We start from the raw sequence: 22,421 nt of genomic DNA on the forward strand, positions 1-22,421 counted from the left end.
CTCTCTGTTTCCACATCCATATCTCTCCTTCATTGCTCTCCTTCAATATTTCCCTATCTTATTTCAGTCCCAGTTTCCCTTCCCCTCTCCCTTTCCTTCCTCTTGCTCCTCCTCCGTCATTTTCCTTGTTACTTCGTCTCATTTTTACTAACGATTCATTCTCTCTCTCTCTCTCTCTCTCTCTCTCTCTCTCTCTCTCTCTCTCTCTCTCTCTCTCTCTCTCTCTCTCTCTCTCTCTCTCTCTCTCTCTCTCTCTCTCTCTCTCTCTTTCTCGTTCTAGATCTATCATTTTCACTTGCTCTTCCCATCCTTCCCTTCTTTATCACCCTTCTTCCACTACTACTCCCCTCTCCCTCCCCCTCTCCTCTTTCCCTCTCCACGCTTTTCCCTTTTTCATTGTGCCTTGCTTTTTCTTTCATTTTTTCGTACACACATATCGTTTGCTTTTTTTCCCCTCCTCTATTTTCCTTCTCTTTCTCTTTAGGTTACTTTTTTTTATTTTCACTGTTTCCTTCTCGACATCTGTACTTATTTATTCTCTTCCTCCTTTCTTCTCCCCCCTTCCCCCTCCTATCTTGCTTCTTTCATTTTATTTCATTTCTCTTTCCTCATTATTTTCTTTTGTCTCCTCTCTTTCTTTTTCACGAACATTTTCTTTTTCCCCTGCTTCTCTCCCCTATTCCCTTAATTCTTTCTCTCTCCCTTTCTGTCTCTCACCCTCCCTTTTCCCTCCTCTTTCTGTTTTCCTCCATCCTCATCTGTCATGTTTCCTTTCGTGTTCAGTAACATTTCTTCTCCCCTCCTCGATTTCCCATACTTCTAAATCGTTTCCACTTGCTCCCTCTTTCTTTTTTTCCCCCTCTCCCTCTTCCATTATTCCCCGTCCCTTCCTTCATTCTTTGATTTTCCTTATTCTTCTATCTCTTTCCCTTCCTCTCTCTCACTACCCCATCCTACCCCTGTCCTTCTCCCTCCCTCCCTTCCTTGATTTCCCATATTCCTCTATTTTCCTTCTCCTCCCTCTCCCACCCTACCTTCCTTCTCTCCCCCTCTCTCATTCCTCCCCTTTCCCTCTCCCTACGTCCCTCTCTCCCTCCCCCCGGCCAGCTGCCCCTCACACAAACGGATATGGAAAAGCGACACAAACAACCAGAAATCCAATAATTTACATTTTACCTCCATTTGGCGAGTTTTTGACCAGTTCGCCCTCTCCCTTCCCTCCCTCCCTCCCCTCTTCCCTCTCTCCCTACCTCCCTCTCTCCTCTCTTCCCTCCCTTCCTCCCTCTCCGCTTCCCTCTATTTCCGACTCTCGCTTTCAATCTTTACTCGTTCTTTTTTTATTCGCCATTTTTTCTTTCTCATTCACAGGTGCCTGCATTTCCTTTTTTCATTGTATCCTCTCTCTCTCTCTCTCTCTCTCTCTCTCTCTCTCTCTCTTTCACACACACACACACACACACACACACACACACACACACACACACACACACACACACACACACACACACACACGCGCACACGCACACACACACACACACACACACACACACACACACACACACACACACACACACACACACACACACACACACACACACACACACACACACACACACACACACACACACACACACACACACACACTTTTCTTTGCCCTACTGTATAATTCCCTCCCTCGCCTCTGTTTTTTCATCCCTACATCTCTTTCCTTCCTCCATCATCTCCCCCCCCCCTTCCTTTCCCACTTAATCTCCCTCCCTCCCTCATATTTTCTCTTTCTCTACCTCTTTCACCCTTCTCTTGACTTACCTCTCCTTCCTCACTACATTTCCCCCTTTCCTTCTAATCCATCTTTTCTTTTCCCTCCCTACCATCTCTCCCTTTCTCCTTCCATCCTCTGCTCCTTCAATCCTTCGTCCCTCATTGTCCCTCCTCCTCCTCCTCTCCATCTACCTCCTCTCTCTATTTCCCATCTTCCTCCACCCCTGTCAACAAATTTTCCCTTCCCCATTGTTTTTCATCCTTCTTATCGTTTCCCTCCCTACTACCCATCGTCCATCTATGTCTTCATTCTCTCTCTCTCATCTTTCCTCCCTCTCTCCTCTCTTTTTTTTTTCTCTTCCCTCTCTCCTCTTTCCTGCCTCTTTCCCCTCTTCTTCTTCTTTCTCATCTACTTCCCTGGCTTGATCTCAGTCTACACACTTTCCCCTTTCCTCCTAATTTCTCGATATTTATATTCCCTTTCCCCCTCCTTTCCTCCCTTACTGCCCTAATCCCTGACTCCCTGCCTCTCCCTCTCTCCCTCCAGCCCTCCCTTTATTCCCCCTTCTGTCTCTTGCACTCTCTGTTTCCCTTCCAACTCTTCTCTCTTTGTATTTCTCCACTTTCTATGCCTCTTTCCTTTTATTTCTTCTTTTTGTGTTATTTCCGTTCCTTCTCTTCCTACCACAGTCCCCTCATCCATCTTATCCTTCCTCCCTCCCACCTTTCATCATCATCCCCCATACACATTCCCCATACACATTCCCCTTTCCCCTTAATTTCTTCCTATTTATTTTTTCTCTCCCCTTCCCTCCCTCACACACCTAATCCCCCTCTCTCCCCCTCCACCCTTCCCTCCCACTCCCCCCTCCTCTCCTCCCCTTTCTTTCCTCCCTCTCTTCCTCCCTCAGTGACATCTGCGACTGTTCAAATTTACGTTTCCAAAATTGTGATAAAACTGGGTGGGTAAAATCGCATTGCTTTGTTGGGGTGGTGAGGGGACAACTGGATTTCTCTCTCTCTCTCTCTCTCTCTCTCTCTCTCTCTCTCTCTCTCTCTCTCTCTCTCTCTCTCTCTCTCTCAATCTCTCTTTGTGTGTGTTTGTATGTGCCAGTGTTTGTGTGTGCCCGTGTTTGTGTGTTCTTGTATTTGTGTTAGTGTGTGTGTGTGTGTGTGTGTGTGTGTGTGTGTGTGTGTGTGTGTGTGTGTGTGTGTGTGTGTGTGTGTGTGTGTGTGTGTGTGTGTGTGTGTGTGTGTGTGTGTGTGTGTGTGTGTGTGTGTGTGTGTGTGTGTGTGTGTGTGTGTGTGTGTGTGTGTGTGTGTGTGTGTGTGTGTGTGTGTGTGTGTGTGTGTGTGTGTGTGTGTGTGTGTGTGTGTGTGTGTGTGTGTGTGTGTGTGTGTGTGTGTGTGTGTGTGTGTGTGTGTGTGTGTGTGTGTGTGTGTGTGTGTGTGTGTGTGTGTGTGTGTGTGTGTGTGTGTGTGTGTGTGTGTGTGTGTGTGTGTGTGTGTGTGTGTGTGTGTGTGTGTGTGTGTGTGTGTGTGTGTGTGTGTGTGTGTGTGTGTGTGTGTGTGTGTGTGTGTGTGTGTGTGTGTGTGTGTGTGTGTGTGTGTGTGTGTGTGTGTGTGTGTGTGTGTGTGTGTGTGTGTGTGTGTGTGTGTGTGTGTGTGTGTGTGTGTGTGTGTGTGTGTGTGTGTGTGTGTGTGTGTGTGTGTGTGTGTGTGTGTGTGTGTGTGTGTGTGTGTGTGTGTGTGTGTGTGTGTGTGTGTGTGTGTGTGTGTGTGTGTGTGTGTGTGTGTGTGTGTGTGTGTGTGTGTGTGTGTGTGTGTGTGTGTGTGTGTGTGTGTGTGTGTGTGTGTGTGTGTGTGTGTGTGTGTGTGTGTGTGTGTGTGTGTGTGTGTGTGTGTGTGTGTGTGTGTGTGTGTGTGTGTGTGTGTGTGTGTGTGTGTGTGTGTGTGTGTGTGTGTGTGTGTGTGTGTGTGTGTGTGTGTGTGTGTGTGTGTGTGTGTGTGTGTGTGTGTGTGTGTGTGTGTGTGTGTGTGTGTCGGTCTGTCTGTCTGTCTGTCTGTGCATGAGTGTGTGTGGCGGGAGGGTGGGTGGGGAGGGGCTGTTTCTGTCTGTCTGTCTGCGAGTCCGTGCATGAGTGTGTGTGTGGCGCGAGGGTGTGTGGGGGAGTGTTTTTAGCACTGTCGGTGTGTGTCCTTCGATCTCCATCCGTCACACTGTTTGCCTCTGTCTGCATAGTTTTGATGTACTCCAGTCCTATGTCCCTCTGTGTCATCTGTACCTTTGTTTTTTTCTCTTTTTTTCCCCCGTGTCATTGCTTTACTAGCCGGTAGTGCGCCTGTCGATCTATTTATGTGTCAGTTTGTTATCTTGTCTTTTTTCCCGTGTCTCTCCATACAACTCCCTGTCTTGTGTTCATCTGTGTGTATGGTTATTTTCTTCGCTTCTCTTTCTGTCTGTCTGCCTGTCTTTGTTAGTATGTTGGTCCGTTAGTCTGCCTTTTCTTCTAATGTATATATGTGGAATGAATTTGTCATCTTTTCAGTTTTCTTCCTTTCTGTCTGTCGATGGGTATCTCTCTGTATCTCTGACCACTTATTTGTCTGTCCTTAAGTATCTCTGTCTTATTATATACCCATTTGTCCATTGGTTCTTATACATTTTTGTTTGTCTCTGTCTTTTTCTCCGTCCATAGGTATCCGTCTAGTCGCATCACTATTTAACCGTTCTTCATTTTACGCACCTACGGTATGCTGTATAATGCCTAACGAATATAGGATTCAGATCTCTAGATACCGAAATAATAATAAAACAACATTTGTAATGCCAGATTATAGTAAAATAAATAACAGCGAAAATACGAAACTTTATTTACAGATATATTTAAGGTAATAGATAGGTAGATAGAACAGGGAAACAATGTGGTTCTTAATGAAATCGTAGCTGAGAAGGGAACCACCCAAAAAAAATTTCCACAGACTAAGGCGCAATCGTCGATTTACAAATAAGGGTATGTAATTCAGTTCTAGCAGCGATAAATTAGACCCCACCCAATGTTTTCTTGGACATCCACGGAGTTCAACGCAAGATTTCTCGTTTGCAGGCCAAGTGTGCTTTCGATTTCATCACCGCCACACTCCCCCTCATTATAGCAATTTTCGTTCGTTCCTTCGTTTACAGATTTCCTGCACCTATAGTGCAGGCCGGGCCATACATTAGCCCGGTCGGTGGAATATGGGCTGATTAAAAAATAGTAACGGGGGGAAAACAGGGCCTGGGGATTGCCCAGCACACACGCCCTGTCTCCTGGCTGGCTTTGTGGTGTGTGTGCATTATAGCAACGATTGTGCATCCATTTACCACAAGGCACTGATGACTCTAAGTTTAATTACAAAGCTAGCAAAGGATAATAGCATGACAGTATTCTATCCATCCATCCATCATCTAATCCTATGTCGCCTCATATTGAGCGTAGGAACCCGGGGCTAGGCAAGTTGGTCCTGACATTCAAAATGAGAATGGCCAGGCTCACTCATCCCTGAGAGCCATTACGTGAGTAATAAACCTCAACCATCCCTTGGAAATAAACCTTCACCGGCTTTATCCGATTGGAGCACCTAATTACCCATTAAACCACCAGGCGCCATAATTTATCCGATTGGAGCACCTAATTACCCATTAAACCACCAGGCGCCATAATTTAGTTCTATGGTTACCACCCAGCATAGTAAATGGTTTCCTGGTGTACAGGAAACCATTTGGTTTGTCACTCAGTGTAGAGTCACCCATAGGCAAACGGAAGAGGAAAGAATGAAGGAAAGCAAGACAGAAGAGGGAATGTAAAGTCACCCGTAGTCAGAAGAGAGAGGAAAGAAAGAGAAAAGGGGAAGGATGAAAGAGAGAAAAGGGCAGACACCCAAAGCAGCACTACATCGAATGAGTGAGCGCCCCCATAAATTAATATGATACTAGAGAGTTCTTGACTGTAGCTTCACAGCAGGTCAAAGGGGGTAGATGATTACAGCAATACACTGTTTGAACGTTAACAGTTGGAGAGATGGAGTAGACTTGTTTATCATATCCTTCAAGCTAATTATATGCCTGCAGGGACGCAATGCTTAGAGACCAAAGCATTAAGTCAAACCACCTAGATTTGTACGGTGCTACAGTCGGGCTGTTTTCGACTGAGGGAACTGTTCCACTCCTGCAAATCAAATACCAAATTGTGAGTGCATGAAATTTAATGAGCCTTAGTTATAAGTTATGATGAATCTCCTTCGTTACAACCCAGATTTATCTCCCAGTCTGAATACATTTGGCCATGACCTGCGTTGAAAGGGGTGACGGATTTTTGTCAGATGAAAAACAAACTCGCTGTAGTGCCGTCCTGCCGCCGCCCTTATGTTGGTGGTGTACAAGATGAGATTATGCCACGCACATGTAACACCTGTATATGTCTGCCTATCGGTCGTTCTGCGTGTGTCTGTCTGTCTCTTGTTTGTTCGTCATTAAACCTCGCTGTCGCTTCGTGTGTCTGTGCCTGTCTGTCCTTCCGCAGGCTTTACAGTCTTTATCTGTCCATCCGTAGGTATCTGTCTGCTCTTCTGTTTGCTTGTTTTTGTCGATATCAGTATTTTTCCCGTTTGCATTTTTGTCGGTTCAGCTCATTCCTCTTCTGTCTGCCTGCCTGTCTGTTTCACGAGCACATCCTGTATCGTCATCCATCTGTACCTCTATTTACTTGCAGTCTTCCGCCTTTCTCTTTGTGTATGTCTATTAATATGTGTGTCATCTGCTTGAATGTTCGTTTGTCTCAGCCAGTTTCTGATTGTTAATTCTCTCTCTCTCTCTCTCTCTCTCTCTCTCTCTCTCTCTCTCTCTCTCTCTCTCTCTCTCGTTTTCCTGTTTTTCTCCATTCCTTCTTCCCTCCTTTATCTTAGTTTCATCCTCCCCTCTTCCTTAAATATTTTGCCCTCTTACTTTCATCTGTTTCCCTTTACTTCGTTCCCTTGCCATGCTCACTTCTAATCCTCATTTCCTTTAATCTCTTTCTTCATCCTTTCCCTCTCTCTCTCTCCTTCCATCCTTCTCCCTTCTCTCCCTCTCGTCGCTTTTCCTCTCTAAAACTCACTCCTAACTTCTATACCTCTCTTTACTTTCTCTTTAATTCCCTCTCACTGTTTATATTTCTCCCAGTCATTCCTCTCCCTTCTTCCCACTCACCCCTCTTTCTCCCCCACTTCTCACTCATCCTTCTTCATCCCTCCTCATCACTCCTTTCTGTCCCTTGTACTCTCTCCTCTCCTTCCTTCCCTTCTTATCATTCCCCTCCCTTCCTCCCACACATTCTCATCATCCGTCTGTTCCTCCCTTTATCTCAATCGCTTTTATTCTTCTCACTTTTTCCCTCCCTCTTCTTCCATCTCCCTTCTCCCTCTCCCTATCCCTCCCCCTCCTCCTCCCCCTCCCTCTCCTTCTCCCTCTCCCTCTCCCTCTCCCTCTCCCTCTCCCTCCTCCTCCCCCTCCCTCCTTCCTTCCCTCTCTCCCTCCCTCCTTCCTGCAGCCGGAAGCGTGGGAATATGTTTATTTGTTAAGTGAGTGGGGGGGTGGAGGGATGGGGAGGCAGGGGGTGGGTGGGAAGGAGGAGAGATGAGGGAGGAAGGGAGAGAGAGAGGGAACGTTGGGGAAGGGAGGGAAATGATAATCAAAGGAGCGAAGGAAAGGGAATGGCTGGTGGGGAGGGGAGAAAGAAGAGAGGGAGGTAAGAAGCAAGGAGGGAAGGAAGAGGAGGAAGAGAGGGAGTGAAAGTGAAATTTGAGTGGAAGGGAGGAGAAACAAGGTAAGGTGTGTGTGGGAGAGGAGGAGGGAGGGAGGGAGGGAAGGTGTGATGTTAGTTGGAAAGAGGGACTGAGAGAGAAAGGGGAGGTGACATGTGAATGAGCGGGAGGTAATGAAGGTTAGGTGTGAGTAGAAGGGAGGGAGGGAGTGAAATGGTTAGCTGGAGGGAAGGAAAGAGAGGAGGAGTGGTGTGAGAGGATGGGATGGAGAGAGGAAGGGAAGGTGTGGTGTAGAAGGGATGTAGGAAGGAAGGTGAGGTTTGGGAGGGAGTTGGGAGGGTAGGTGAGGAGTGAGGGGGAAGCAAAGGATGAGGGAAGGAAGAAGAGGTATGAGGGAGGGAGGGACGGACGGACGGAGTGAAGGTGTACTTTGGGAGGTAAGTTGAGGGGGGGGGATAAAGAAGGAGTTGTGGGAGAGAGGGAGGAGGTGAAGGAATGAGAAAATATGAAGGAGGGAGGGTGGGAGGGAGAGCGACGGAAACTCCAGGTTATTGACTTGTAGCTCACAGATGCAGATAGATCGATAGTTAGATAGATAAACAGATAGTGAGATAAACAGGCACTTGAATACGCTGTAGGTTAATGTAGATAGGTATGGATAGATATATGAGGGAAGATGGATACATGGATGGAAGGATAGATCGACTGACAAACAAAAAGTTAGGAAGATATTAGAGATATTTGTGAAAAAATGATAATAAGCAGATAAATATGTAAATTATGAAAGGAGACAAATAGATCAATAAAAAGGAAAATAGATAATAGATAATCAGTAGTTAGACAGGTATGCAGGTGGACGGATAGACAGATGAGTCGATATTCTGGGGCAAATTGAGAGTGAGAGGGTGAGTTAAAAGTGCGTGACTGGAAGCAAAACAAGAGACAGATCAAGAACAGGACAAGAGAACAAAGTGCTGGGAAAATATTATCATGGAGTACAAAAGAAGTCAAACGGCAACGGTATTACGACTCACAGGCCCATAGTTTCTTCTGGATGGGAGTCTTTCTCGCAAATCTTCCTTACCAATTCATTTTTGGATATACCATGTTAATATTCTCGTCTGATATTTATACCAACTATGTCGGCATGAAAAAGATGGGATTATAAGAGGCACGCAGCAGAGTACTAAGATGAAATATGTAAAATAATATCACCTAGGGAGGGGTATTACACGCCTTTCACGCACTCGAGAATAGGGGCCCTAGTCTCCGATGACCCACCCAGTTATAAAAAGTCGTCTAACGTTAGATGGACCAGAATACTAGACTTGTGTTTAGCATGTAAGCGTTAATGGTGACCGTTTTCAGGGTCAGCCTTTTATGACAAGCTCGTAGTTAAATAAATCGCCTGACCATCAGAGAAATTACCAATATGCCGGGAATCGAATCCGGGACTCTCATGTGAGAGCCAGGCAGCATACCACTACACCACGACCACGTAAGAGTTAACTCACGTTGTCACAATCTTGTAACCAACGTCCCTCCGCCCCCACTGTGGGCATGAAGAGGATGAGTTAACCCCCTGGCACTCGGGCAAGTAGATGCTTTTTAATCTATCCCAAACACTTACGGCAAGTCAGAATGAAGAGAGAACCTATATTTTTTACACAGGAAAAATCATCTGGTAAATTACCAATATGCCGGGAATCGAACCCGGGTTCGATTCCCGGCATATTGGTAATTTCTCTGATGATTTTTCCTGTGTAAAAAATACAGGTTCTCTCTTTAAATCGCCTGACGTTACGGGGAATAAAATACTAGGAGTTGACCCAACCATGAAAGAGTTAATCATCCTTACGCGATTATGTCCTATAGGGTGCTGTGTTTATATCAGTAGATTAAGAAATGGGTAGTACGGGGAAGTTCGTTAATGAGTAGGGTCAGATCAGACGCACCTGGGTGTCTTATATGTTGTTAAAGTTATACCCTTACAGGATGCAGCGTCAGACAACACACATTTAGACTGGTAGATTGATATTTCACTCACTCATAATGTGAATAACTCTAGTGTTCTCTCCCATCCAACGTCAGGCCGTTTAATTCAGCTGAGAGTGAGTCATAGGAGCCTAAGAGAGTTAAAGCTGTCACTATAAAATCTTTCATAATTGGGACAACCCTGGTATTCAGTTCATTTACATCCAGACAATTCTGTTCTGGCGAAGATGAGACAGAACCTTAAAGTACATTGTTTCACTACTTCAGCTCAGTGTTTTCATTAATTACTCGGAGTTTGAATAGTTACGTCGTGTTTCACCGCTTACTTCTAATATTTCACTTCTTAACGATATTCCTCTGATTACGTGTTGACAATCCAGTATATTCTCTTAGTGTGCCATTATTACATCCAGGATCTCTTTATTTACGGCTGTTATTTCACTGCTGACGCCAGTGTGTCACCGTCTACATCCATTATTTCACTATTTGCAATAACATTTCGGTTCTTACGTCTGTTTTCCTTCTTACGTCCATGTTTTACTGCTTATGTCCATATTTTAGAGCTTACGCCACGTTTTACTGCATACGTCCATGTTTACTGATTACGTTCAACGTTTCATTACTTAGGTATAATGTGTCATTGCGTACGCTCGATATATGACTGCTTAAGTCCAGTGTTTCACTGCTTACGATCACTTTCCTTCTGTTTACGTCCAGTATACCATTGCTTACGTCCTGTTTCACTGCTTACGTCCTATTTTCACTGATAATGTTGAGTGTTTCACTGTTTATTTAATGTTTCATTGTTTGCACCCTTACTACATTGGACAGACCCAATCTTTCACTGCTTACGTTCAGTTTTAACTGCTCGCTTCAGTGATTCACTGTTTCCACCCAATGTTTCTCTGATTATGTCGACGTTTCATTGTTTATGTCCTGTATTTCATTGATTATGCCCTGGTGGTTAAGTGGTTAGCATTGCCAGCTACAAAGCTACTGTATGATAACGCCAGCGCATTTGGTGCCACTGGACTCAGGTGTCCATCTGCACATTCTAGGCTGGTAGGTAAAATGAGTCCTTAAGTTAACACCTACAGAAAATACCTTTGGTAACCGGAAAATAATGTGGCCTTGTATTTCAGGATGGTGGGTAAATAACCTGCAACAGGCTCAGAGGCTAAAATTACGGAGATAAGCACCACGGCTAAGCAACTTATGGCGTCTGCCCCCACCGTAACCTTTATGTTCAATATTTCGCTGCTTACGTCATGTGCTTCATCGCTTACGTTCAAGCTTCAACGCTGGTGTCCAGTCTTCCACTGCTTACACCCATGTTATTTCATAACTTACGTCGTGTGTAACTGCACGTGCTCATGCATCACTGTTAGCATGTTTCACTGCATTCATTCTGCATTTTACTTCTGACATTATTGCATTACTGTTCACATCTGATATTTCACTGTACATGTCTGGTAGTTTAGCGGACACCCAGTCTTACCATACGAGTACGCTTGTTGACAGCTGTAGTTAGGAAAATAGCTCCAGTTTCATTCGCACAATATGAAACTCTACACCAGTTGCTAAAAAGTCTGATGGCTTCCGAAGATCGCATCCCTGGGGTTCGAAGGCCATCGTTCACTGTCTCCTTATTCATTGTTATGAGTTATGAAATGTATCAGTATTTATGTCGGCAACCGTAGTCTCAGACATAAATACTAATCCACTCCAAATAGCGTCGAGATTTTGGGTAGATTTTCAACAAATAGTGAGGCGATTTTTTCATCCAGTCGTCTTTTCAAAATATATAAGCTTTATAACAGTTCTACTAAATATCGAAACGATATTGTTGTCCTCATCGATATATTTTTGGATAGAGTAGAGAATGTGGGTTGGTGTCGAGAATTTGGAGGGAATTTAGGGTGGAGTTTGGTTGAATTTGTGGTGACATTTTGTTGAAGGTTGTGGGCTTTCAGGCGGAATTTGAGGTGGGATTTGAAGGGTTGGAAGGATTTTAAAGTGGATTGTTGTGGAATTTTAGGTTGAATCTGGAGTAAAATTTAGTGGATTTTGGTGAATTTGAAGGTCAATTTGGGATGAATGTGGAAAGTACTGTGGAACTGAGACTTGCGAAGACTTGAATGAAGAGTGAATGGAGTGGACTAGTTTTGCTAAGCGCTCAAACCCTTTCATAACCGGAACTATTTTACCAGTTTATTCCAGCTAACTCCATACGATTTTATTCATCTGTGAGTAGGTCATAGGAGCCTGAGTGTGGACCTCTAATGCGTTCTCCGTCTTCTCATTCCAAGATTCTGAGTAACATTTTATTTGTGTGGCCAGGTGTCTGTTGTGTGGCTCAGTGCTTTAAAAATTTTCCTAACTTACTGAATTATTCTTCTCCCTGAATCTGTAGTTTCTTTCAATATTAAGTGCTTGTGTTTGTGTGACTGGGCCGTGCTTAGTGCGTGGATGTTGTTCATGACGTTTTCACTCCGTTTACTTTTTTTCAGGGTATCTCTAGACTACAGTATTCAACTTAGGACCTACCTGTTACAGTAGAGTTAATGATGCCTGTATCTATATTCCCTCCAATTCGAAAAATCGCCCTAGTTCTCGGAAATGTCGTATGGGGTAGCGAGGGATATATAAAACACGTCATCTGACTGAATGGGTTGTCTTCTTGTATGGTCAACCCCCCCAAACAGAGTATCAATGACACTAGAGTTAAGGTGAATGAGGAATGATGCTGATGTGTCTGCCTTCACTATGACATCTTAGCGATTTATTTTTAGTATAACTCTCTCTCTCTCTCTCTCTCTCTCTCTCTCTCTCTCTCTCTCTCTCTCTCCATATGAATAAGACAGGCAGTTAGGATGAGGAAGAAAGAGAAACACTACGAGGAAGGAAGGAAAGAGGGAGGGTGGGTGAAATAGAGCTAGTGAGAGAGAGAGAGAGAGAGAGAGAGAGTGAGAGGGGGGAAATGCCAGAAGGTGAGAATGGAATAATAGGGAAAGAACAGGAAGCACGAAAAAAGAAAACGAAAGGAATGGGAAGAGAAACTTAAACAGAAGGATGGAGAAGTAACAAGGTAGGGCAAAGATGCAGGGAGACAAGGAGGGAGAATGAAGATGGAGTGAATCGGGGAGAACGTGAAGGAGAAAGAATGAAGGAGAGATGAATAAAAAGAAAAAATGAAGGAGAGATGAATAAAAGATGGTAAGGTCAAGAATGGAGGAGGGTGGAACGAGAGAAACGAAAGAATGGAGAGATATGAGAAAGTAAACTACAAAATCTGAGAAAAAGAAAAGTAAAGAGTGAAGGAATAAGGAATGCTGCATTAATCTAAATATATACGTTAAACACAGATAGAGGATAGATAAACTGAACTGGAGATACACAGAGGGATAGATATGAATTAAGGAAACAATGAAAGTAAAGTGATGGATCGACGGTAGAAAGATGAAAAAAGTGGGGTAAGGACAGTGGGTGGAAGTAAAATAATGAAATAGAGAAGTGAAGTAATAAGGAAGGAAGAAAACGAGAGAAGGGTGTAGGGAAGAAGTGGAGGAGGAAGGAAATGGAGGAAAGGAGTGAGGGAATGAGGAGGGAGAGGGGGAGGGAGGGAGGGAAGCTGATTGCAAGCCAATATATTTGAACTATTGTAAGAGTCAATTGCGAGAGCCAGTCCAATATCTGCACTCTCTGTGTGTGTGTGTGTGTGTGTGTGTGTGTGTGTGTGTGTGTGTGTGTCTACCTGTATACCTGTCTGCCTGTCTGCCTTTATCTCTCTCGGTCTCTCTGCCACACACTTTCACTCATTGTCACTCGTCCACTCATTCTCATTCCCATTCTCTCGCACATTCCTTCTCTCTCTCTCTCTCTCTCTCTCTCTCTCTCTCTCTCTCTCTCTCTCTCTCTCTCTCTCTCTCTCTCTCCACGCTTCTTTTCAACACTGGTCTCCATTCTTGCCATGTCTCCCAGTTTCTCTCTCTCTCTCTCTCTCTCTCTCTCTACACGCTCCTTTTCAACACTAGTCTCCATTCTTGCCATGTCTCCCAGTTTCTCTCTCTCTCTCTCTCTCTCTCTCTCTCTCTCTCTCTCTCTCTCTCTCTCTCTCTCTCTCTCTCTCTCTGTTATTTCTGTCATTAGGCCTACCTACTACGTTTTTCATTCATCCTGTTGCCCACAATACCGGTACTCATCTTTTCGTCTTATAACTCCCCCAGTTTTACACATACCTATAAAAAAGAAAGTTCCTATTTCCTATACTTTCCTTCAAGCCCATGTTATTTATCTTATCCTTTTACCACCCCCGCCCCCTGCAAAAAAAAAAAAAAGCCTTCCCTCCTTCATCTCCTGCTCCCCAGTGTTTCGTGTACATATCAGTCCCTCAGTCTAATTTTTTTCATCAAGAAGAAAGCCGTTGCAAAGCGTAAACACATCATACATACTTACGTACATACATTCATACATGCATTCATACATTTATGTACTGTATACATAAATACAGAGCCTACACATCCCTACGCTTAAGTCTACCCTTTAGTATAAAAATCTTTCTTCCATCCTCCAACTCCTCCAGTTTTGCTCGTATTTATCAATCCATCCATCCAATTTATCCATCAAAAAGCAAGTCGGCGGGAGATGCAGAGGAGGAAGGGGGGGAAGGGGAGGAGGGAGGAATTGACCAATAGGATCGATCGTTTCATCAAGGGGGGGAAAGCTCTTGTTTCGCGGCCTCCGATTGGCTGCCAGGGCGTGACGTCATGAGGGTGGGCGGGGCTTGTTGTGTTTACAGTGGGCAAAAAGTCAAATCCATGTTTAGTTTTTTTGCATTTTCTTGATATTCGTATCGTTTTGTTATTTTGGGAGGGAAATGATTAAGTCGGCCGTAACCGTGTATATTACATGTATTTTTTTCAATGATCTGTTTGTGAAATAGTGTTTATGTGAAAATTGTGCATTTTTTATTTGTATCCTATATTTTCCATAATTCTTCCATCTGTTCAGGTCACTCGCTCTCTCGATGTCTCGCTTTATTCAGCATTTCTCCACCTTCCCTCCTCTTCTCGTCTTTTCCTCCCTTCCTCATCCCGTGCTTCCTCCCTTTTTATTTTTCATACCTAGCTTTATCTCTCCCTTCTCATTTCCTCCTGGCTTTCCAACTTACACCTAGCCTCACGCATTTTTCTTCCTTCTTCCCTTCCTTTTCCCTTCCCTCCACCTCCACCTGCTTCTCCATACACTCACAGATCTACTTATTCATAACGTTCGGAATCTTGCTTTTTCTATCGATACTTCTTCTCCCTCCACCTTCCAGTTCTACCGTTGTCCTCTCCTCTCCTCTCCTCTCTTTCTCTCCCTATTCCCGTCCTTCCATTCACCTCCCCCATCCCTCCCTCTTTCCCTCCACGCATCTACTTATCCTAACATCTATAGCCACCATGTCACTCCTTCCATTCATCCTTCTCCCCCTCTATCCGTCCTTCCTCTTCTCGTATTCTACTTCCATTTTTCTTCCCTCCTTCCTTCCCCTCCTTCCGTCCACACATGTACTTATTCATGACATTCAGACTCCCGCATTATCTGCAAATCTCTTACCTCCCTCCCCTCTTCATCCCATCCTTTCCCTCCTCCTTCCGTTTTTCCCTCCTTTTTTCCTCCTTCCATTCTCTCTATCTTTCCCTTCGCATTCCATCCACACACATTCTTAACTTTCACAGTCACATTTCTTTCCTTTCTCCTCTTTCCCATTCATCCATCCTCCTTCTCGTTCCTTTCCTTCCTTCCTTTTGTTCTCCTTTCTCCCTTCATCCTACGCTTTCCATCCACACACATCTACTGATTCCTAAACACCACAGCCTCCATTCCATCCTTCCCACGAAACACGCATCCCTCCAGTTACTTTATTTACACCTCAGCATCGTTCCTCTACTTCCCTCCATCATTTTCCTTCCTCTTTCCTCCTCTCCATATTTTTTCCGCACTCCTCCTCCCCCCCCCTTCCTCCTCCTCCTTCTCCGCTTTCGACCATAGCATCAGTCCACCTGTTGTCCTAACTATTAAACATCTTCCTTCACCTTTCTTCTTCTTCCCTTCCTCCTCCTCCGTCATGTTATTCCTTCCTCTCTTTCTCTTGGTCTTCTCTTCGTCATCTTCCCGTCCTTCACCTCTCCCTCTTACTTATCTCTCCATCATCTTCTCCCACACTTTAATCCTCTCCATCGCCACAACCTCCACCTCTCCATCGCCACATCCTCCACCACTCCTTTCTAAGTCTATCCACGCCCTTTCTTTCTATCATTTTTCCTTGCCTCCCTTCTGCCCATTATTTCCTCCCCTCTGCCTCCCATTCGCAGTACCCTCTTTCTTTCTTTCCTTCCTCTATTTCTTTTTACCATCATCTGTTTCGTTCCTCCTCTGTTATCTCCTTCCCTCTTTCTTTTATTTTTAATCACCTTCTCTTTCTCTCCTTCTCCATTGTCTCCTCATCTGCATCCTTCCACAGTCTTCTCTTTCCCTTCTCCCTCTCCATTTCTCGTATACCTCCATATCCTTCTTCCTCACCTCTCATTTCCTACTCCTCATTCACCCCCACCTTCACTCTTCATGTCTTTCTTACCATCTTTCCCCACCTCTCATCATTTCCCTCGCCACACTTCTCTCCACCATCACTCTTACACTTGCCAATTTCTTTTCTGGTTACCTTATTTACACCATTATACGTATTTTCTTCTCCCCTCTTCCATTTCTTTCTCTCCTCTTGCTTTTCTGCCTATTCTTTCCACCAACTTTTCCTCCGTCCTACTGTTTTCCTTCATTTATTGCTGTCTTTCTATTTATTGCCATCTATCCATCATTTATTGTCATTTTTCCATTTATTGACATCTCTTATTTATTGCTATCTCTCCATAATATATTGCCATCTCTTCATCATTTGCTGCCATCTCCATCATTTGCTGCCATCTCCATCATTTATTGCCATTTCCCTATCATTAATTTCATCTCTAAACTATTTACTCCTGGATCTCTTTCATTTATCATGTCAAGAATATTTATTGTCCTCTTTCCATTTATTACCGCGTCAACCTTTTATTACTGTTTCTCCATCATTACTCTTCTTCGTTCATTGTTATCCCCATTATTTTTTTTTTTCATTTCCACATCTTTTCTTGCCATCTCGCAATGAGTTGTGGTCATCTCGCCGCCATTTACTGCCATCGTCTCTCCACCTTTTATTGCCATCTCTTCACCATTTATTGCCATCTCCCAGCCATTTACTCGATTATGTTATATTTCCATCCATGGAAATCCATGGTGAAATCGCTTTAAGGAACTGTTAAACATACAGAAAGAAAGGAATGCGAGTATAAGTGGCGAGGAATGGCTGGGAGAAGGGGGGAGGTGAGAAGGGAGGAAGAGGTCACCAGGATGGAAGTAGTGGAAGCAATGAAGAAAGTCAAAATGGAGAAAGCCCCAGGAATTGATGGAGTGTGTGGTGAAATTCTGAATAATGGGGGAATGATAGTAGTAGAATGAATATGAAAGATGTGCATATTGACCTGGTAGGAAGGTAGATTCCTGGAGGATGATAAGTCAGGTATAATTATTCCCCTGTACAGAGGAAAAAGGGAAAAATAAGTGTGTAGTAATCATAGGGCCATTTGTCTTCTTAGTGTAATTGGCAAAGTATATGGTAGGATACCTATTGGCAGAATTATGGAAATAACAGAGGAATTAGTTTGGAGAAGAACAGGGAGGTTTTAGGAAGGGAGGAGGTTGTGTAGATCAGATATTCATCCTTAGGTCTTTAATGGAAAAATTTCTAGAGAAGGGAGAGAAGTTGCATGCGGCCTTCATGGATTTGGAGAAAGCATATGACAGAGTGGATAGACAAGAAATGTGGAAGATATTAAAAATATGTGGAGTAGATGGGACGTTGTTGAATGCCGTGAAGAGTATGTATGAGGGTGCTAAGGCTGCAGTGTGTGTGGATAGTGAACTGAGTGAATGTTTGTCTCTGAATGTTAGATTGAAACAGGGATGTGTCTTGTCTCCATGGTTGTTCAAGCTGTATATGGACGGGGTTATAAAAGAGGTACAAGGTAGAGCGGCCCTAATGAGAGAGGTCAACGTTTGGAAACTCCCTTTACTGTTGTTTGCAGATGATACTGTATTGTTAAGTGAAGACGAAGGGGAACTGCAAGGCTTGGTAAATGAGTTTGGGAGTGTGTCAAAGAAACGGAATCTAAAGGTGAATGTAGGGAAGAGTAAAGGTATGGTCTTCGAGAGAAATGAAGTCACTGAATGTACAGTGAGGTTGGATGATGAAGAAAGGGAAATTGTGAGTACATTTAACTACGTGGTTAGTGTCACGAGTAAGGATGGAAGTTTGGAGGATGAAATACTTGAAAGGGTACAAGGAAGAAAGGTTGATGGTCCTTTGAAAGCAGTGATAAGAAATAAGGAAGTGAACCTGGAGGTAAAAAGTCGCTGCAAGATTGTGTTGTGATACCAACTGTAACGTATGGAAGAGAAGCTTAGACCTTGATGGAAGGACACAAGTCAAGAGTGAAAGCAGCGGAAATGAGATATCAGAGTGGAGCATGTGGAGTTACATGGAGAGACAGACCGACAAATGAGGAAGTGAAGGAGCATTGTGGTGTGGATATGGATGTGATAGAAAACGTTAGGAGAAATACACTGAGGTGGTTTGGCCATGTGGAAAAGATAGAGAGAGAGGGACAACGAGGAGAGTGTATGTGAGTGAGGTGGAGGGGGGAGGCAGAGGATGAGAGGATGGAGTGGAGAGGTATGTTAGAGAAGAGTGTGTGAGCGGGGGGAAGGACAGTGGAATGACAGGGGACATGGCGACATGGAGGTGATTTGTTCGTGGCCACCCCTTACGGGATTGAGGCGTCTGGCAATAGGTAGATAGATTTCCATCCCTCCACCATTGACTCCCATCTCTCCATCATTGATCGGCATCCTCATTCATGTCCATTTCCCATATTTACTTCTATCTCTCTCATCATATATTGCCATCTCCCCACCATTTATTGCAATATCCATATTAATTGCCATCTCAACCATTTATTGCAGTTTCCACCATTTATTGCAAGCTCCTCAACATTTATTGCCATTTCTCCAGCATTTATTGTCATCTCTTCATTTACTGACATCTTGCCACCATTTATTGCCATCACCCCACCATTTACTCCCGTCTCTCGATTTATTATCAAATCTCCACCATTATTTCCAACACCATTTGCTCCCATTTTTCCATCGTTTGTCGCCAGCCTAATGTACAGTACGTCAGTCTCCCATATTTACATCAGTCTCTCTGCCATATATTGCCATCTCCTCCATTTATTGCCGTCTCCATCATTTATTGCCGTCTCCATCATTTATGACCGTCTCCACCATTTATTGCCATCTTCATCATTTATTGCCATCTCCATCATTTATTGCCATCTCCACCATTTATTGCCATTTCCATCATTTATTGTCATCTCATCCATTTGTTGTCATGTCTTTACCATTTTTTGCCATCTCTTCACCATCTTCTGTCATCTCCATCATTTATTGCCAACTCTTTATCATTTATTGCCATCTCCATCATCTGTTGCCATCTCCATCCATTACTGCCATCTCTTCACCATTTATTGCCATCTCTTCTTCAGTCATTCCCACCTTTATCGTTTATTACCAGGTGCACCATGCTCGTATATTCCCATCACTTTCCTACACCCAATTCTTTCCCTTTTGCCTCCTCTCTTTCTTATCCCACTTTTCTTTAACTCCCACCTCTTCTTTCATACCTCCTGTTCTTTCCTTTTTTCTTTCCTTCTCCATCATTTTTCCTGCCTTTCTCCATCTTCTCGCATTATCCTGCTTTGCTTATTCCTTCTCTTCATTTCTCCCCATCTGTTCTCCTCCTCCTTCAGCTTCTTTCATCTTCCTCTCCTTTTCTCCCTTTTCTCCCCACCTTTCACTCTTTCTTCCTCCCCCTCTTCCTCTTCCTCCTTCTTTTCTCTATGCTTCCCTCCCCTTCCTTCTCCATTCTTCCCTTCTCTCTCCATTCCTCTTCCTCTTCACCTCGTCCCACCTTTCCTTTTTTTCCTTACCCTTCTCCCCTTGCCTTCCCTTCTCCCCTTCTTTCTCAGCCTTGCTTCCTTCCTCTCACCATCTTGTTTTCTTCCTTTCCTTCGCCATCTTTCTTCCCTCATCCCCTTTTCTTCTTCGCCCCTCCATCTTGTATTCTTGCTTCTCCACCTCTCTTTTTACCATCCTCATACTCTTTCTTTGCTTTCTTCTTCCTTCCTCCCATACTCCTGTTTACGCCCCTTCCTTCTTCACCATTCTTCCATTCTTTCTGCTGTCTTTTACTACCTCTCCGTCTCGGAGCCTCCCTTGCGTTGCGATCTCTGTCTTTAGGCATACAATAATTACCCTGTTTAAAACCTTCCTTAAAAAATACAGCGTCAGAAGGACCTTTTTTTTTTTTTGTTTGCTTTCTTCTGTATCCCTTCTTCTATTTCTTCTCTCCTCTCTCTCTCTTTCTCCTCCTCCTTTCTTCCTGTCCTCTTTGTCTCCCCTTCCCTTTCCATCTTCCCTCCCTTCTCCCTCTCCTCTTCCTCCTCCTCCAGCTCTCCTTCTCCTCTCTCCCCTCATCTTTTCTTCAGCCATTCAATTTCGGGCCGACTCTCCAATACAGCAGGCAGCCCTTTCATTCATATCAATTCTAATCCCTCACTCGCTCCAACGCATTTCTCTCTTTGTCTCTCCCACTTTCTTTATTCTCTCTCTCTCTCTCTCTCTCTCTCTCTCTCTCTCTCTCTCTCTCTCTCTCTCTCTCTCTCTCTCTCAATCTATCTGTCTGTATTTGTATTTATAAATCAATATCTGCTCTTATTTTTTTCTATTTTCTCTCCATGTTTATCTATCCTCATGTAATACTCTTCCCATTTGTTCATATTTCCCTCTTCTTTCCTGTCTGTCTCCCTTTTCTTACTGTCTCCTTTTTCATGTTCGCCCTTTTCCCTCCTCGCTCTTCAGTCTTATTCCCTTTCCCTTCTTTTTGCTTTCCTCCTTTTCCTTTTCTAACGTTTTCCTTCTTATTCCCACCCTCACACATTCTTTCGTCTCCTTCACCTCCTCGTTGTCAACATCATCATCATTATCATCAGAGCAGCATCACCAACATCTCCTTTTCTCTTCTCTTGCTCATAATCTCCTCACCCTCCTCCTTTCAACTCTTGTTCCTCTGACGTTCCCTCCCCAGCCTCTCTTCTCTTCCTCCTCCTTCCCTTCCCCTCTCACTCTTCCCTTCCTCTTTTCCTTATCTGAATTCCCTTACATGTTCCCTTCCGTTTATCTTTTCCTATAATGGGTTCATGAGAGTTTGTTTACTTCATACTGGTACTTCTCACTCTTTCCTGCCTGTTTCAGTAAGTCACATGGATTCCTGGATGTCTCGTGCCCTGCTGTCTATATCCTCCACTCTTTGATTAATTAACTATTGATATATACCAGATGACCTAGAAGAGGCAATAGGTTTCTTGATGCTGCTTTTCCATCGTAATTTATATTTCTACCTGAATCCTCTTTACCTTGTACCTGAATTCCCCCTCCTCCTTCTCCGTTAACCCTCTACCCTGCCCGACTTTCATGTCTCCCATTATTCTCGTGTCTGTTTTCCCTCCCTCGTGTCCCGTGTCCCTCTCCCTTCCTATCTCCTTCCTTCATATCTCCTTTCCCCCTTCCCTTTCTCTATGCCATCTCTCTCACCTTGCCCTCTCTCGCCTCTTTTCTCCTCTCACCCCCCTCCTCCAATATCTTCCCTTCCTCTCCGTGTCCCCTCATCCTGCCCTCACCCCCTCCCTCACGTCCTCTCCCGCTCCCCTCTCCCTCACCCTCCCCTCACAAGTCTATCTAGCAAGAAGGAGCAGAAAATTGAATTCTTTGGCAAAAATATGACGACTGTCGCTCCCACTTTGATCAGGCCTAAGTCAGGGCTGCCTCCATGCTGGTGAAAAGTAGGAGCAGACGCCGGAAACATTCGTTCACCCTCTTTCTCCCTGATATCTTCGCTCGCAGGTTAACTTCACTCTTATAACTATGGAAAAAGAGACTGGAGTTTAAGGTTATGCGGTTGATTTTAGGATTTTGGGTGCCACTGGAGTGCGTGAGGTGTATTTTTTTAGGGGGCTGAGTTGTGTGGAAACGGGGATGTCCGCTGTTTGGTGGGAAGTCGGGCGGAAAACTGTGACGCGGACGCCAACTGTTGCAAAGCCCTTCATTGGAGATTAATTTTGAGATTTGCTCCCTTCCCTCCCTCCCTCCCTCCCTCCCTCTCTCTCTCTCTCTCGCTCTCTCCCCCTCCCTTCTTACCTTCCTTCTCCCTCACCTTCCCACCTTTCCTCTCCCTCACCTTCCCACCTTTCCTCTCCCTCACCTTCCCACCAGCCTTCCTCCCTCCTCCTCCTCGTCTACCAACCTATAGTAGCTCTCTCTCTCATTACTTTTTTTTTTTTCACATTCGCTCTCACCCAAGCCCTTCTGTCCCTCATTCACATTCTCTGACGTTCCCTTCATTCTCTCTCCCTCACTATCTCATCCTCCTTCCCCTTACTTTTCTAGCGATTTTCTTCATTGCTCATTTTTCTCCTCTTTCATTTTTTTCTTTTGTGTCTACCATTTTCCATGCCCCCATTTCTACTTCTTTCCCTCAACTTCTGCTCCTTTCTTTTGTCTCTCCTCCATACATATCATCCCTGTCCTTTCCTTATTTCCATTTCTTACCTATTTTCCCTACCCCAGTCTCCTCAACTTTATTTTCCTCCTCTTTTCTTTCACTTTTTTCTCGTCTTCCTTCATTCTCT

This window comes from Coenobita brevimanus, chromosome 55, assembly GCF_032717465.1.
Source record: "Coenobita brevimanus isolate Jiangsu-jjx chromosome 55, ASM3271746v2, whole genome shotgun sequence".
In the NCBI taxonomy this organism is placed as follows: Eukaryota; Metazoa; Arthropoda; class Malacostraca; order Decapoda; family Coenobitidae; genus Coenobita; species Coenobita brevimanus.